At 46.2% G+C, this 17,234-nt stretch overlaps 1 protein-coding gene across 1 annotated transcript in view; it reads left to right on the top strand.

Moving 5' to 3' along the window:
• CAMTA1 (calmodulin binding transcription activator 1) overlaps positions 1-17,234 on the top strand; it is a 1,278,205-nt gene that overhangs the window by 807,321 nt on the left and 453,650 nt on the right. The gene's annotated exons all lie outside the window — the stretch shown is intronic.

Genomic DNA, 17,234 nt, shown 5'->3' on the forward strand with positions numbered 1-17,234 from the left:
ACAGGATGCTCTCTGGGTTTCCTTAGATGCTCAGCCTTTCAAGAGATACTTACTTAGAGACTCCATCATGCCACCTTCTGTCCAGAGTACACGACTTCTATACACAGAGTCAATCAGCAAATTAAAAAGTACAACTGAAAATCTATTTTTTAAATCTTTGCTGCAGTAAATAGGGAGACATTATCATTTCCCTATCATTAATTCATCGTGAAAAACTGATCACGATCAACTCATTTAGTATAAAAGTGCATGTCATAAAATATAGGTAAGTTATTGCTTCCATTGGGCTAGAACTGACTTGCAACAGCTACTTGCACAGGGTCTGGAGGTTCAGTATGAGAAAAGTATGTATGACACCATTCAGGCTTCCCAGGCAACATTACTTGCAGGGGACTTCTAGACTGCCAAAGCAAATAGCCTGAGATAAAGCATGGGGTCACATACTGGGGAAAAAATGGGAAGAAAACAGATGCATAGGAGGAAAACAGACCTGGGTTGCCTTGACATCTGTCTGCAGGGTTTGCCTAACACCCTCTACCCCCAGAAACACTTCAGGAGGGTAGCCCAGGCTGGATAGCCCTGGTAGGAATGGCCTCAGGCAAATCCACTAGGAATGCTGCAGATCTCCCAGAGTTCTGCAGGTTCAGGCCTTTTGCTCACAGGCTCTTCTTTTCAGGAGACCTGCCCCCACACTAAAAGAATTCTGATGGAATGACATGAGTTTCTATGTACACACACATCCTCTTTGGGAATACACACCATAAACCTACCTCTCAAAAAACATTTTTGCTGTTTATTTTTTGCAGCTTGTTCTGAGCTGAAATTCATGGCATACCTAACTCTCATTTCCCATGTTATCAATTTTAAGCTATTATTTCCATTTATGGTGGTACATTTATTAACCTTGGATATCCCCAAAAAACAATAAAGCTAGAGTCCCTGATTTTTTTATTTATAACTTAAACATGATTTTTGTGCCTTTTTATCTGAAAATTCATTTAATTTTTATTGCAGTCTTCATTTATGTCATCTTTATTCCAGCAGTTGGATTTATTAGGGTTTGTTTCTTTGGTTGCAATATGTCTCCAGAGCTGGCCTTAGGGAAAATGGTGCCCTGGGTGAACTTGAATTTTCGTGCTCCCTCCATGCCCCCCAAGTCAGTGGCATTGCTGCAGGCACAGACAAAGGAAAGCAGGCAGGGGCATGGGATGCAATGTGACAAGGAGGCAGGGACATGGTGCACCAGGCAGGTAGGTAGGCAGGCACTGCTGTTGCTGTGTGGAAGTAAGGCGAGTGGACTGGAGCAGGTCCTACCCTGCCTGCAGGTGCCAGGCTTGGCTCCTCCTGAGCAGTGGCTGGAGGCGGGGAGTGGGCTGGGTTGGGCATCACTCCTCCTGCCTGGGGCAGGGATTGACCGGGGCAGTTTGGGGTGGGGAAAGGTGGGCGGGGAGGGCAGGGGCAGTGCTGCTGTGAGCATGGGCTGCTCACATGTGTGTACACACAGGTGCGTGTATGTATGCATGTGTTTGGTGCCCCCGTGACCACAGAGCCCTGGGTGGTTATCTACATCACCCACCCCTAAAGATGGCTCTTGTATGTCTGTCCAGCTGGATTAATTTTGGAACCCAAAGGGAAGGGATTGTTCCAGTGCCTGTGACACCCCATCTTTCTGGGAGGCAGCAAGGCTCAAGGGCTGTAGGACCCTCTTTGTTCTCACACTACAAGTTAAAATGGCCCAACCGACAACCCCAGCTCACAGTTCAGTCCTGTTGGCATGTTCTGTGTAACAGATTGAGCTGCATGTTTGTGTATTTTGTAAGTCCCTTTCCCTATGTATCTTTTTATAAAGTGTTCAGATGCTCTTAATGCTCTGCTGAGATCCTGACAGTCAGGATTAATGGGTGTGACACGCTGGCATGTCTTTACTTATCCAGACCAAAAGTTAATGATACTTCTAGACCCATGCACACCACAGGAGGTCTAAGGAAGGGACTGCCTTCATATCTGAGCTAAACATGGCAAGTGCTCATGGGGCATCAGTATTCAAAACCTCTCTCTTCTATAATTTCTTTGCATTGAGATCACAGACTGCCAATTTGGAATAAACTGTGCAGTACACCAATAGGGTTAGGCCAGTGGAGCCACACCAGTTTGTATCAGCTCATTGTGAGATTCTCAGGTGCTGAAATTCCTGGTGAGTGACATGATTTTTCTCTGTAGATGTGGACAGTACTTTGCAGGTACCTGGCATCTTCCATTGCCCTGTATAACAAATGTTAATGAATTCAACCTCATGGCACCCAGGGGCAGTAGGAGTGCTATTTGTGCAATAATCCATACTAAAATATTCTCTCATCTTACAGATGAAGATCTTCCAGACCTTGCCCAGGCCTGTTAATGAGATTCAGTGAGAATGCAGCACTGGGGGTGGGGGGGGGATGACACAGAAGCACAACGTTAAATTCCTCACATGGAGAAAGTAGGGGGTTCAGGATTCAGAATTGTGCATTTTTCTTATTATATTTGTATGATATCAGATATGATATTATTCTAGATTATATCAATAAATTGTATAAGGAATTTGCCAGTAATTGCCTGATTAAGGAGATTTTGCTGGAAAATAGCAAGTCTGAACACTGCCAGGCAGACTCTTTAAACCTGGTAACTCAGGAGATCTAAGCACTTATGGGTTCACATAGAAGGATATACAGTCACTAAAGAAATTTGTAATCTGAGCTGTTGTTCACTTTTAGATAGATGGACATGTTTTTTTAGCCAGTTTCTGTTCTGATGACTTGATCAATGAAGACCTAATATTGAAAACCACTGTGATCACTAAACATCTAATTGTAGCCAGGGATGTGAGCATGGTGGTGCCCCCCCCCGCAAAAAGGTGCTGCTGACACTGTCAGCGGCACCTGCGGGTGGTTGCCACTTGCCACTTCACTGCCAGTGGTGTCTGCAGGCAGTCAGTAATCCTCGCTTGCCAACACCAGTGCTGCTGGTGGCACCTATTGGTGGTTGCCAGCCTTGTACCACCCCCTCCCCTGCCACCAACAGTGCTGGCAGCGTTTGTGGGAGCTCCCTGCTCACTGCTGCTGAGCTCCCACTGCTGCGCTCCCACTGCCACTAGCACAGCTGTGCCCCCGTGACCGCCAGGGGCATATGCCATTCATGATGGTAGCAGACTTACCAGCTTGAGCCCCGGCTTGTTCTGGGCTCAAGAATTCTCAGTTCTGATTGGTGGAGCCCATCTACCAATCAGGGGAGTGAGAGCAGGGAGGAGCTGGTGCCGCCCCTTTCCAAAAGGAGTGGGCGGGGGGGGGGGGGGCAAGGAGCTCCCAAACCGAGTTTGGACCTGCAAGCTGCAGGTCTGCTGGACTTCAGGGGATGGAGCCCCATGAGAGTATAAAAGGAGCAGTGTGAGCCACACGGGGAAGGTGGCAAGGGACGTCTGAGAGGGGAGCGCCCGAAAAGAGCCTCCATCAGGATCCCTTCTTTGCCCCAGCCGTGCGCAGATCAGCGCATGGGACTCAGGCTCTGGGAGCTGTGTCAAGGCAGCTCAAGCCTGCATCCCCAGCAGGGGACTGGACGAATCGGTGTGCAGACCAGCACACAGAGACCTGGCCCTGGGAGCAGCTCGAAGCTCCTGAAATTAGCCCCAGTGTAGGCTGGATAGCTGGAGCCCCCCACAGTGTGGCCGGACCAAGGAACTAAAAGAGCCTGAAGCCTAGAGCAGGGCCCAGGAAAGGGAAGACCCAGGCATAGTACTGGGTAAACCCAGCCAGCAGTGACTAGATCCCCCTGTCCTCCCCCCCCCGAGAGCTGGAAGAACCCTCAGTGCCCAAAGTAGGGCACAGGGATAGGAGGGGAGGTCTTGGCATGAGGCAGACAGTGCCGGGGGCCTCTGACAGAGTGGAGGACCCTGAGGCCTGGTTGATAGGTCCTCGGAGAGGACTGTGAGTTGCTAGTGGAACTGGATCTTGCGGGGGAGGCATTCCTGAAATAAGGTCCCCCCAGAGGGAAGCCCCAAGTGAAAAGTTCCCTCCCAGCAAGACCTGTAGGCGGGCAGGTACCCCTTGCTAAATGGAATCCAGGGGTAGACGTGCCTTATATCGTGTAAAACTGTGCCTTATATTTTGTTATCATGATTATGGATACATTGTACAATATGTGATGGGGTTGGTTTAGTTTTGTATAATTGGTTCCTCATTCGTGTGCTGCCTGCTCACACCTTTCCTCTCCCCCCCCCTCCTTTTTTCTATCTGGTTGTACTCTGCTAATGGTTCCTCTGGGTTCCTGGTATAACCCTATTGATTATGGGTTCCCTGTATAACCCTGGATTCCCTGTAGAACCCGTTGGTCCTGGCTTACCTGGTTCACCCATCTGGGTATCCACCCCTCCTCCTTGCACAGTCATCCTGAGGACTCACCAATTGTGCCAGACCTCTGTAGGGTGCAGGGTTGAGAAGGTCGTCCCTGAGGCGGGTTGCCCATTAGGACAAGCAGTCCCAGGAGGTGGTTTCTGGTTTACCATATTGTAAATACTTATCTGTATACCCTTAGTGTTGTTGAATGATATCATTGAAAATACTTACCGGAAGTTTTCCTTTATTTGTTGGGTGATACCTACTGACATACTTACCTATACATATTGGATAAGAATAGTATGTTATATTATAATTTAGTAAACTGTAAATAGTTAAGAATATTGGTGTGGAGGTGGCTCTATAGAGGAAAGAGGGACTTGAACTCAAATCACAGGTGTCTGTCTCACAGTACTGTCTCCTGCCTCATCTATCGCTTCCAATTGAGGATGGGCACACCCTTGGGTGTTCCCAGGTTACATAATGTTAAATCAGATTGGAATTCATTTAGTTAAAATTCATTTTAGAGCAGCAGTTCAGTTCTTAACAGTTCTACAAGCTCATCTTTTGGGAGAGGAATAAGACTTTAATTGAATTACTCAATGTCAGGTTAATACTCAGCAAATTCTTTGACTAAGTAGGTAGTTCCACATGTAGTAAGAGCATTTTTACACATGCACGCACCTCAGTGCCAGGTGCTTTGAAAAGTGCCTGCCGTTGCAACGCTTGCAGTTGTATAAGCAGTGAAATGCTCATCAACACTGAGAAAATAGTGGCGGCATGCTTTTGAACTAAAATACACTGGAGCTGTCTTAGTTCAAAAGTGCATTGCCACCATTTTCTGTGCACTGGTGAGCATTTCGCTGCTTATACAACTGCACACAGCTCAGTACAGTTCACCTCACCTTTCACACAGAACAGACTCAATTCAAGCCTGCTTTGAAGCGGCAGATCTCTAGTGCATTGCGGGACAGAAAAGTGTGTGTGTAAATGCCTGACTGATGAAGCCAATGGTAAGTACACAGGTTGATTTTCTGTGTGTCATTGATCTATGATCTCTGGCCATGCATAGACGAAACGAGAGGCGCGTGTGCATGACATTTTAAAGCGGGCTAAATGCTTTTGCGCTGTTTTAATGGTGTCAGCATTGGCATGTCTCAGTGGCGTATTGTACATTAATTCCAGCCGCTGTAGGAAATTCGGTGGCGTAACGCACCTTAAATGACTGGGGGCACAGCAAACTAAAACTCCTTCAAGACATTTTAGTTTGGTGCCCCTACAGCCATGGACTGAAGCACTTGGGTCTCTGCAGCTCAGGGGCTCTGCAGGTAGCCCTGCAGGCAGCCTGGCAGGAGCCTGGGAAGGCAGGCTCCACCCAAGAAAAGCAGCGAGCCTGATCTCCACCTCCCCACGCGCCCCCACCCCACCCTGGAGCCTGCCTGTTTGCCTAAGTATTGCAGAGGCCCAGTGCTTCCCTCCAAGGCTGCAGTGCCCCCCGGGACTCTCCACACCAGGTGCCTGCGAGTGGGTGCTGCCTGGGAGGGGGCCACCGCTGCCACAGAGGGAAATACCAGCCCAACCCCTCTCGCACAGCCCAGCGACTGCTCCACCCACCAGCAGCTCGCCCTCCCCTCCCTGCCGGAGAGGCAGGTAAGCCAGTGGGGTGTGTGAACCACATGGGGGTTTAATCAGCCCTAAATTGAAGCAGTGTTTTATAAAACTCACCACTTCTATTTAGGACCCCTGTTTTGTCTACACATGCCTTCTGTTACTAAAACAATGCCACTAAAAATGGCAGCCACCCGTGGTGTTTTGACTGTAATATAGATACTTTTCTTTTCTTAAGTGTATGCTTACATCCATGATTTTGTTCTCATGCAAATGAAATGGAAGTTAAGCCCATAACTATAAGATTAGAGACACTGGGTGATGTCTGCCCCGGAACAGTCAATCGCCTGTGATTGGGATGTGAGGTGTGGAGAAACCAAGTGTTCCTGCTGGTGTGATCTGTTTGTGCAGAGTGGGACAGGTCCCTCAGGGGGAATGAGAGAGACATACCAGAGTAACCCACAGCATGATGGCAAGGCATCTGCCTAAGAGCAGGGAGAGTGGCAGTGTCTGGACTTGCCCAGGCCAGGAAGTAGGGTGGCCATCATAGAGGACAGTCCGGTTGTCCTCTGCCCTCTATTGATACGAAACTGGATGCCTTTATGTCCTCTATTTTTCTCTTGAAGAGAAAAATAGAGGACATAAAGGTGTTGGGTTTTGTATCTATAGAGGACAGAGTAGCAGAAAACTGGAATGTCCACTATGATGGTCACTCTACCAGGAAACCATATGTGAATCCTCTCTCTCACTGTGACAGGAAGTCCACTCTGTAATTGGAGGCCTCTCCTCACTGAAACTCCTCACAAAAAGTTGTGGTTTGACTCTTCGGCATTTCGAGTGAACAGCTCTCTTTTCAAGAAATTCCCAATCAGTTTATGAACAATCCATTGGGTCTGCCTCAATTCTTAATTGGTGTCTGACAGCCAGAACTCAGGGTCATCATCTCTCTGTCTAGAAATTGCTATACAGCTCCTTAAATTATAGCAGTGCATTAAAGGAGAAACGCAGTGCTGTAGATGTTCATCCTTCCAAATACTCTACCTGTATCCCCTCTATCAAAGCTGAGACACACCCTACAAAGGCCACACAGAGGCTGTTCTGCACTTAAGCAACTCTCTGGGCTACCTGATGCTACAGAACTGTTTAGATATTATGATAATTGGCACCTTAGAAATGCTTGGGATAATCTCTCCAGTGGAAAGCAAAACAGTTTTTTTACTCGTTTGGTCTCTGATATTCAGTGAGTCTGCACAAATAGATTTTACCCTTGAAAAAGACTAGCAACTGCTATCTTGAGAGAATTAAGCATTTGAACCTTTAAGATAAAGCATTACTAAAAAGCAGACTCTGAGCATTGTGAAAAGCAGCTTCATCCCAACAGGAAAATGCAAAAGGCACTGCCCTCCTGACATAAGAGCAGAATGTTTTGTGCCGTGGCTTCTGCATTATGCAGTCTTTGTTTCAGACAGGATGCAAGTTTGGTGCCAGCAAGTGTGCACAGGCATGACCAGCCTTGGTTCAGCTTTGGAGGCCAGCATTTTGGGGCTTGGTTAGCCTCAGCACCATTCAGAACCTAGTCTCAGATAGCATCAGCAGCTGCTTAGCCCCGTGTTCAGGTCCTGTTGGAATCAGTGAGCTTGGACATGGTGAAGGTCATTATTGTGTTCTGGACCTCTCTGGTGTCAACAGGTGTTGGGGGAAGGCCATGGCTTAGTGGCCATGGCCACTGCTGATAACTATGAATGCTTCATGCCACTTACCAGTAGAAGGGCTCATTCCTGTTCTACAACAGCTGACTTTGGAGGACTGTGCCTATGCAGGCAGGCATGGGCCCCAATTAGTACTGAGGGGCATGCTAAGCCCACTCAGTGTTGATGAGCTAATGTCCCCCAGGCTCACCTCCTCCAGGTATAGTGTATGTGATGTTATTAGAGTGCTATAGTGGTTCCATAATAAACAGTTGGCATTGCCACTCCAGAATCACCCTGGTTCCTATGAAGGCTTCTCTAGTGACATTTCTCAAATGATTGAATAGGAACTTCCAGAGCTGTGTTGTGTTTTTGTTGTTGTTGTTTGGGTTTTTTGTTTTGTTTTGTCAGGGATGCCCAGCTAATGAGCTGACTCCTGATATGGGAAGACCAGCTCTGAGTCAGCATAACTATGCATTAAACACCTTTCAAAATAAAACACGATCCTGCAGTGCAGCTGAGAATTTCTGTTAGGGATTACCCTAAACAAGCAGAGCCTGCTGCTGTCCCACACTGAATGGTGGGATTAAAATGTTAAAATTTCTCCTGGATTATTTGCATGTTTTCTCTTTTTCCTCTTCCTCTTTTAACCTTGACATATCTTAAAGCATTAATCTTTGTTGTTTATATTTTAAAAATAACTCTGTGATAGAAGCCAATAACCCTTAAAATCCTTTCTAATTCCAGCCGACCTTGCAAGTGATTATCTTGCACAGGGGAAGCTGCAGCCAGCCTCTTAGCCTGTTCACTGATAAGCATGCATTTTTAATGACACACCTGAAATGATGGTTTTTCCTTCATGCTAATCCTGTTACAGGGTATGCTAATGATGCCAGGGATGGCAATCTTACTGTTTGCACAATATTTTCCTAGTTTGTGAAGGCACTTTTGAGACTGAAGGTTTATAAATAAAGATGCTAACCCATTTGTATTAGGATTAAATGGTTAGAATTCCAGCATTAATGAAATCATTCAGATGGGTTGTACAGCACAGGGTACCATTCAGATTTTGTGGATGACCAGCATTGTTGAGATATGACAGAGCACTGGGCAAGATACACAGGTCACCAAAACCAGCACCAGTACAGCCTCCATCCCACCTGTCACCATAACATGAGGATTTATGATAGTGCAATCATACCTGAGAGAAAAGGAATCCAAGACAGAATATGATTTACCAGTAGGGCTGTGCGAGGCTTTGGACAGAGCTTCAGATCCGGAGAAGCTTTGGACACTTTGGTGTCGAAGCAGCATGTCCGGGTTGATAGACAGCATGTCTGTGGCCTCGATAGACTTCCTGAAGCGGTTTGGAGCTTCCGAAGCGCTTCGGAGCTGCCTCGGGGATCCAGCCATAGGGTGTAATGGGGAAACAAAATATCTATAACTTTGTTGTTATTTGCTTGGTTTGGATTAAATTTTCAGGGATGGTAGATCCTGCAGAGAGCATGAAGCCTGCCAAGCTTCAAGAAGATCGATGCAGCGGTTTGGGAGGAACTGCACCCCAAATTCTTGAAATAAAATCTCATGTCACATCTAGGTGTTACAACAAAGGGTGGTGAAAACTGCAGGGGTGGTATCCTCTGCTGAGGCCACAGAGCCTGCCAAGTTTCAAGAAGATTGGTGAACGGGCTTGGGGGGAACTGTACCCCAAATTCTTCGAAGCAAAACTCCTGTCAAGTGTGTGTGTTACACCACGGGGGGGGGGGGTCAAAACTGCAGGGTTGTAGCTCTTGCTGAGACCACAAAGCCTGCCAAGTTTCAAGAAGACTGATGCAGGGGGTTGGGGGGAACTGCCCCTCAAGCTGTGGACAAGCAAAACTCGTGCCATGGGTGACATGGTGTGTGTTAAGGCACAGTGGGTTGACAGCTGCAGGGATGGTGGTCCCTGCTGCGGCCATGAAGCCTGCCAGCTGTTGAGGAGATCAGTGCAAGGCTTCTGGGTTCTTGGGCACTGCACCCCTAGCTGCTGACAGACAAAACTCATGCCATGGGTGCTTGTGAGACTGACTATCTCTGTCTTGGGGTGTGGGAGACACTACTGCAGGCCTGGCTGCTAAGCTACTGTGTTACCAGTTACCAATCCATCATGATTCACTCAGGAACCAGCTCACTACACAGGACCTAGGTAATGTAGCCAGTTAATTACCCTCAATTAACACCTACAAAACCAGGCTAAGGAGAGGAAAGAATCAATACAGACAATCAACTGCCCCAAGACAGAGACAGTCCCACAAGCACCCATGTCATGAGTTTTGTCTGTCAGCAGCTAGGGGTGTAGGACCCCAGAACCCCCCTGCACCGATCTCCTCAACAGTTGTCAGGCATCGTGGCCTCAGCAGGGGCCACCATCCCTGCAGCTGTCACCCCGCTGCGCCTTAACACATGCACTGTCACCCATGGCACGAGTTTTGCTTGTCCTCAGCTTGGGGTGCAGTTCTCCCCAAACCCTTGCACCAATCTTCTTGAAACTTGGCAGGCTTTGTGGCCTCAGTAAGAGCTACCACCCCTGCAGTTTAGACCCCCCCCCCCCCCGTGGTGTAACACATATATATGACTATGACAGGAGTTTTGCTTTCAAGAATTTGGGGTACAGTTCCCCCAAAACCCCTGCACCGATCTTCTTGAAACTTGGCAGGATTTGTGGCCTCACCAAAGGCTACCACCCCTGCAGTGTTCACCCCCCTGTGGTGTAACACATACAGATGATATGAGTTTGGCTTTCACGAATTTGGGGTGCAGTTCCCCCTAAACCCCTATACTGATCTTCTTGAAACTTGGTAGGCTTCATGCTCTCAGCAGGGGCTACCATTTCTGCAAGTTTAATCCAAATTGGACAAAAAACAATAAAGTTATAGATATTTCATTGATTCCCCATTGTACCCTATGGCCAGATCTCCAAGGTGGCTCCAAAGCTTCGGAGCCGCTTTGGCTGGATCGAGGCAGAAACCTGGTCTGGACCTCCAGGTCGGACCGCTGCCATCCAAAGTGGCCAGATCCGAAGTCGGATCAGATCACTGCCGACACGCACAGGCCTGTTTAGCAGCAGTATTTTTTTTAACTTCTGTGCCTACGTCTCAGTTAAGGTACACTTAAAATCCTGCTGAGATTTTACCTGAACAGGAACCATGAGCTTTGCAATTGGAAGCAGATCCCTCTCAGATGAGAGCAGGGTATCCTGAACACTGTCCACCAGTTGTATACCAGGGACACCTACACAGCCTGTTTCCCTGGTGCTTGCTATGTTTCCCTGGGGGCTGTGTGAAATGCCTGTGGAACTGTATTTAATCTTGTCCATACAAAGAATCTCCATCTTCTCAGCACCGAAGCATTATTATTTATGGGTACAATTCTTAGCTAGTCCAGTCCTACTACTTAGCTTCTCCTGACCGAGTTCCTGAGTAGAAAGCAATGTAAAAAAGATCATGTGTTCTGTGGCTGGGAAGTTTGGCAGGTGCAGGCTATATGGGGGCCTACTAACAGAAACTTTCTACCAACTCCAGGTCTTCTGGGTTGAAGCAGCCTGAAAGGAATATAAATGTCCATTACAAGAATAATTAACAATAACACTGTAAAGAAGCTCATAAATCACCAAGTTTTGATATGTATTTATTTCAGCATTACATGAAAATATTCTGTTGGCTAGTATATATTATTATTGCCCTTCTATTTATAGCATCCAAGTGCTTTAGTGTTTGCACAAGAACTGCATATTCTAGCACAGCAGCAGGCAACCTTTTTTTGGTTGTGGGCTGGAATGACACACCTTGGGTTACAGGCTAGGACCCGCCCACAGCTGGCACTCGTCCCTACAGCAACACAGGGAGAACACCCTTAGCCAGCCCATCCTCTCTGCTCTGACACCAAATACCACCAAAACTCCACAGACCAGATTATTCCCATGCCTGCCAACTTCTATTCTAACATATTTACAGGTCACTTTTATCAGCTTCAGTATTTTGTTTTATTACTAATAGACATTGAGTTTGTTTACCAGATTGGTTAAAAAAAAAAAAGCCCACAACAAAGTAACCAAGCAGCCCTGCAGCTGTTAACATTGTCATTAGGGGTGTGGGAAATGGGCTCTATTCGATATGGATTTGGCCCAAATCGGGGATAGTGATTCAATTAGTTGTTTCGGATCACTGTCCTGATTTGATTTGGCAAATCCAGATCTGAAGATTCATTGGTGATTTGGAGAATCAGCGATTCAGACATAGACACGGCTTTAAATGTTTTTTCTACATACCTCGAGGTACTAGATGTGGCTCATGAACATTGTGATGGTGGGGTGGATGAAGGATTTAATTGCAAGTGCACAGACAGTCTTCTGTTTCAAGTGAAATAGTAGTTGTGGGAGTCCTGTATCCACTGGATGTAGGGAAGACCTTAGGCTTCAGCAAGTGTGTGACCTCACCCTTCCATTCCTGCTTCTCCATGGGAGATACTGAGAGCTGCATGGTCCTCCTCACAGCATGTGTCTTGTGACAGACCCAAAGAAATCCCAGTTCTAGTTCCAGGGGTCCCAATAAAGGGCTATAGGGTTGCACCAGAGTCCTTGGGCCTGTGGAAATACTGCACTGTAGGGAACTGGTCTCTTCTAGACATGCACCAAAGCCTTCCCATTGTCACCCTACAGGAGCCCATTGTGTGAGTGAACCCTACACCCTCATGGCATTGAGCACAGAGTGAGCCCATTGTGTGTGTGAACAGGTTCTGATGCATTTTGTTTCTGTTCGTGTGAGATGGGACTGGTGTCACAGGACCCAGATCTGAAGGCTAGGGCCTGTAACATTCACAGCTCTGTTTAACATGTGTGATGCTTTCTGATACTTGTGGTGCTGGACTTTGGGTGGTATATATATTTTTGACCAAAACAGCGTTGCCAGCTCTCATGATTGTTGATATTGCTTTTAAAATCTACACTTCAGGAATGTTAAAAACTTTTTCACATTCCCAAAGCATAGACTTTAAGAGCAATGCCAAAAATCATGAGAGTTGGCAACACTGCCATAATAGGATCCTTCTTGCCAGCGCTGTCTCTGGGGGAGGGGGAAGCAAAGTGGGATGACCACCCTGGGCCCCACGCTTTGGGGGGCCCCGCAGAGCCAGGCAGAACGGCCACGGTGACTCTGCGCTGCTGCAGGATTCACATCCAGCCACTCAGCACCTCCCCCACCCCGCCACTGAATCCAGCACCTCTGGCCACTTGCTTCCTCCCCCTGCCACTGAATCTGTTGCCAGCTTCCTTGCATTCGGGGGCAGGGCCCCGCATAGGCTGATTTGCCCCGGGCCCAGCAACCCCCAGGTTGTCTCTGTGTCTTGCCTTTGTTTATAATTTCAACACCATCTTCCCCAAAATGCAGGAGTGCAGAAGGGACTTTGAATATCTATTTGTAAAGAGGAAATTTTTCTTGGCCTGACTGTCATTATGTTAAAGAAAAGCTGACAGATTTTTATTCTCCTATCGGAAAGTTTGTTCTCGTTTCATGGGAAATGTTCACTGGATTCTAAATATCTGATTGTTGGATTTTAAAAAGCCTAACAACTTTCCACTCCGTCATAGAGTAAATAAAAAGAGTAGCCTCAGGTTTAGTATCCCTGACAAAAACGCAATGTGTTGTGTTCCCCTGCTGGTTCTGCAGCAGTAAATAATCAACAGACACTATTCTTGGAGCTGTGCTGACAGTACTGATGCTGCCCAAACACAGATGTTTTGATAAGATAGGGTGCTATATATAATAGAAATAGTGTCTGGTACTTGAAGCCTCCTGCCTGGTAGTCAGGACTCCTGGGTTCTATTCCTGGTTCTACCCCTGATTCACTTTGTGGCTTTGGGTGAGCCATTTAATCTAGAGACAGACATTAAATAAGCCTGAGCCTGAGTTGATTCAATCTTTGCAGGTTAGTCTAACCTGGTTAGGCTGAACCGGTTTGTAATGGGACAGACATTCTCTCTGGACTGAGGAAATTCAGGCTCGTGCCTGTAGTGGTGCAGGCTAGAAGCTGGGGAGCTCTAGAGCAGCCCTCCCTTCCCTTCTGCAGGGAGCTGAGCTGAGGGGGACATGGCCAGGCCCCATGTGGACCTCTGATTAGGGAGATCTGCCTGAACCATCCCAGGCTTTTCCCTGCTTGCTGCTCAAGGGTGAGAGTGTTGCCAGCCCCCTGCTAGCACTCTGAGACAAATGGGGGTCTGCAGTGCATGCATCTGATGATGATATGGAGCTTTTCAGTCTTCCTCTCACTGTTTCTTTATAATCTCTGCAGCAAACTGACAGGTGAGCAAGCCAGCAGGGGGCTGATAGCAGTGTTCATCACCTCATCAGCAAAACAATAGCCTCTCTCCTTTAGTTCAAACTCTTCTTAAACAGTTTACCAGGGTTTAGGTCCAAAAGCCCTAAAAGGTCACTGTTCTGTCTGCCTGTCTCGGTGGAACTGGAGACACTCATACACAGACACCTATCAGCATTAGCTAGCATACTACATGCCTAGGATCCATGGGGCTAATGCTGTGGGAGATGGGGGTGGGGGGCGGGATCCCTGCTTATCCAGCAAGCAGTGAGGGAGGGGGTGGGTAGGACAGGGGGAAGCCAGGCAGACCCTGCTGTACCTGCCATCTCTGTTAAACTCCAGCCAGGGACTAGAGGGGAGGGGCCAGCCCTGCTGTGGAGCAGAGAGCCCCGCCCAGCCCAGAAAGCATGCCAGGATGCTGGGGGAGTCTGGTTTATCTTAAACCAGCCAGGGGTCTGGGACAGATATTGCATAAAGCAGTTGAAGCCAAATCAGTTGAGTCTGATACTATATTCAGTGAAGTTTATCTCAAACTGGTTTCAGCCATTTTCAAACTGTTTTATGTGCATTGAACATTTGTTCTGTTACAGGTTTAAACCAGTTTCTGATCACTTAAACTGGTTTATGTCTGTCTCTAGCCTTAATGTCTACAAGATGAACCATGACCAGGAAGTTACCTCTAAACACTCCCACCATTCCTGCTGAGTGGTAGACTTGATTGCTGTGGCTGAAGAATGGCACTTTGGAGGAAGAGGAGGCATACAGCTTGGGAGAGCCCTAGGGAGGTCCCTCCTCTTGCAAGGGTTTTTTTCTTCCCTTGGAGACCTGAAGTGAGCCAACTGGTTGCCTCTCAGTAATTTGAGCATTTGTCTTGAATGTGGTGAGTTCTCCCTAGCTGCTCTGCCATCTCTCCCTGTAGCTGGAGCACAAGATCAACGGTTTTCAGATCCTGAGGTCTGGCTTTTTCTTCCATCTTCACAGCACTATAGGAGCCCAACTAGGAGAACAGATTTAGGACTCCAAAGTGTCTGATCTGCAGTTATTATTCATCCTAGATTGTGATGGTGAGTGCAAAAGAGAAACTAAGGGAGCAGCTCCCAGAAGCAAAGCAGACCTGAGATCTGGCTGGTGGGCCTTGTTTCTCTCAGGCAGGGGAGACCTGCAGTCTGCACAGAGTGAAGCCCCCCATCAAGTCCCTCCTGTCCCCTTTGTGGGGGAATTATGGAAGGACTCAAATGCTAAACTCAATTCTAAGGGTAAGCTGGGGAGAGGAATGATTACTCAGGAACTGCTGATGCAGAACCGACAAGGCATTTCCAGCACCATTACCGGAAGTGAAGAGATGGGAACTGTTTTTCCCTTTTACACCCATCCAACCATTTTTGGTTCTAGTTCTGGTGGGGTCTGAGGCTGACAAGTCTTCCTCTGCAAACTGCTGCAGACTCAGTGGGCATCAGGTTATGTCTACACTTGCAGCATTGCATAGATATACCTGAGCCAGCTTTAAACAAGCCAGCTGGGCCACCAGCAGTAGCCCGCTCCTTGGCAGGATAGATTAGCCTGCATGGAACTCTGTCTCGCTGTAGCTAAACTGCTGCTGGGACCAAAGCAGGCTTGTTTATAGCTGCTGTGCATATTTCTACCCTGCACTGCAATCTGCCACATAGAATATCTTTAGTTCCCTTCTGCACAAGGGGGATTATGATCCTGATCTATTTCTCCAGGAGCTTGTGAGGATTAAATAGTTAACATTTATAAAGCACTTGGAATAAGCAAAGCACTAGTTAAGTGGAGAATATTATTATAATCAATCTACTCTGCTGAGCAAAACACAAAATAATAGTAATAATAAAAAATATTTTGAAAAAAATCCCTGACTAGGAGCCATCAGCTTGATTCTTTTCTCTTTCTTTTTTTTTTCTGTGCTGTAATTGTAGAAATACTGATATTGCTTAGATGTACATGATCATTAAGGGAGGAATAGTGGATGAAAGCTGCAAGCAGGTTGCTCAGTAGTTGCAAGCTAATATTTAAGGAAAACATCTGAATATGAATTTTCTTCAGTAGGAGGGAGTGTAACATAAAAAATATATATATTAAAACCAAAGTCATCAAAAGAAAATATTGCATTCCTAATAACAATAATAATTATATAATTATTATAATTAATAATTATTATATATATAATTATATACATAATTTTATATATAGTGGACAGGAATTGTACAGGGATCTTTTAAATTAATTTCTGCTTTGTTTGGTTGGTTGGTTTATACTGAGTATAGTTCCCAAATGACAACAATGTTTAAAGGTTCTAACATATTGGAAATCTGATTTTCCTGAAGCCAAAATCCCCTAGCCTCAGCGTTCCATTTCTTTTCAGCTAATCAGAAAAAGCATGATTCAAATTGACTTCATTAACAAAAGAGGGGAGGTTTTTTTGTTTTGTTTTGTTTTGTTTTGTTTTTAAGAAGAGGAATAACTTTGAAATAAAAGATGAAGATGTACATAGCAAACTTCTTTGTTGTGTGCCTGAATTCATGTTAATATAATGCAGCGTTTTTGCTTTGACCTTATCTAGGTGACTGAGCTTTGGGTAAATACAGTAGTTTATCACTTAAGTGGTTATTAGAAGAAATCTAGGTAGCTTAATAAGGGGTTTTGAAGGCAATTGCTTCAGCTTTCTAATGCTGATTTAGGAAACCAGGTAATTTGAATCCAGTTATATCTCTAGTATTGCAAGTGCATCTTTAAAGAGATTCTTAGTAGCAGAAGCTTAAAATAAATTGTTATGTAATAGAGGGCTGCCTTATTAATTCAGTTATTGTTTGCTGCTCCTGCCCCACAGCAGTGTTCTGGAGGCAGGAATATTCAGTTCAGTTCAGACATCTTAGACCTGGGTTCAAATCAGAAGTCTGCTTCGTACACCCAGTCCTAGTGAGGAGTTGTCTGCTGGGCATGTGTAGTGGTCATATGTTTATTATACCCTAGGATAAAAGGGCCAGACACATTTATGTTGGTCTGTAATTAGGATCAAACTCAGTTTCCCAGATACTTACTGAGTTCAAAAACCTTTCAGCTTATTACTGAAACTACGTCTTTCTGAGCCTCAAAAACCCACAAAAAGGAGTGTTTTTTCTTTGTTCTGTTGATAATGATTGAGCAAATGATAATATCACTTTGTTTCCATATAGCACTAATAACATGGAAATATCAATAATTT

This window comes from Crocodylus siamensis, chromosome 12 (genome assembly GCF_052110815.1).
Source record: "Crocodylus siamensis isolate JL-2025a chromosome 12, ASM5211081v1, whole genome shotgun sequence".
Classification (NCBI taxonomy): domain Eukaryota; kingdom Metazoa; phylum Chordata; order Crocodylia; family Crocodylidae; genus Crocodylus; species Crocodylus siamensis.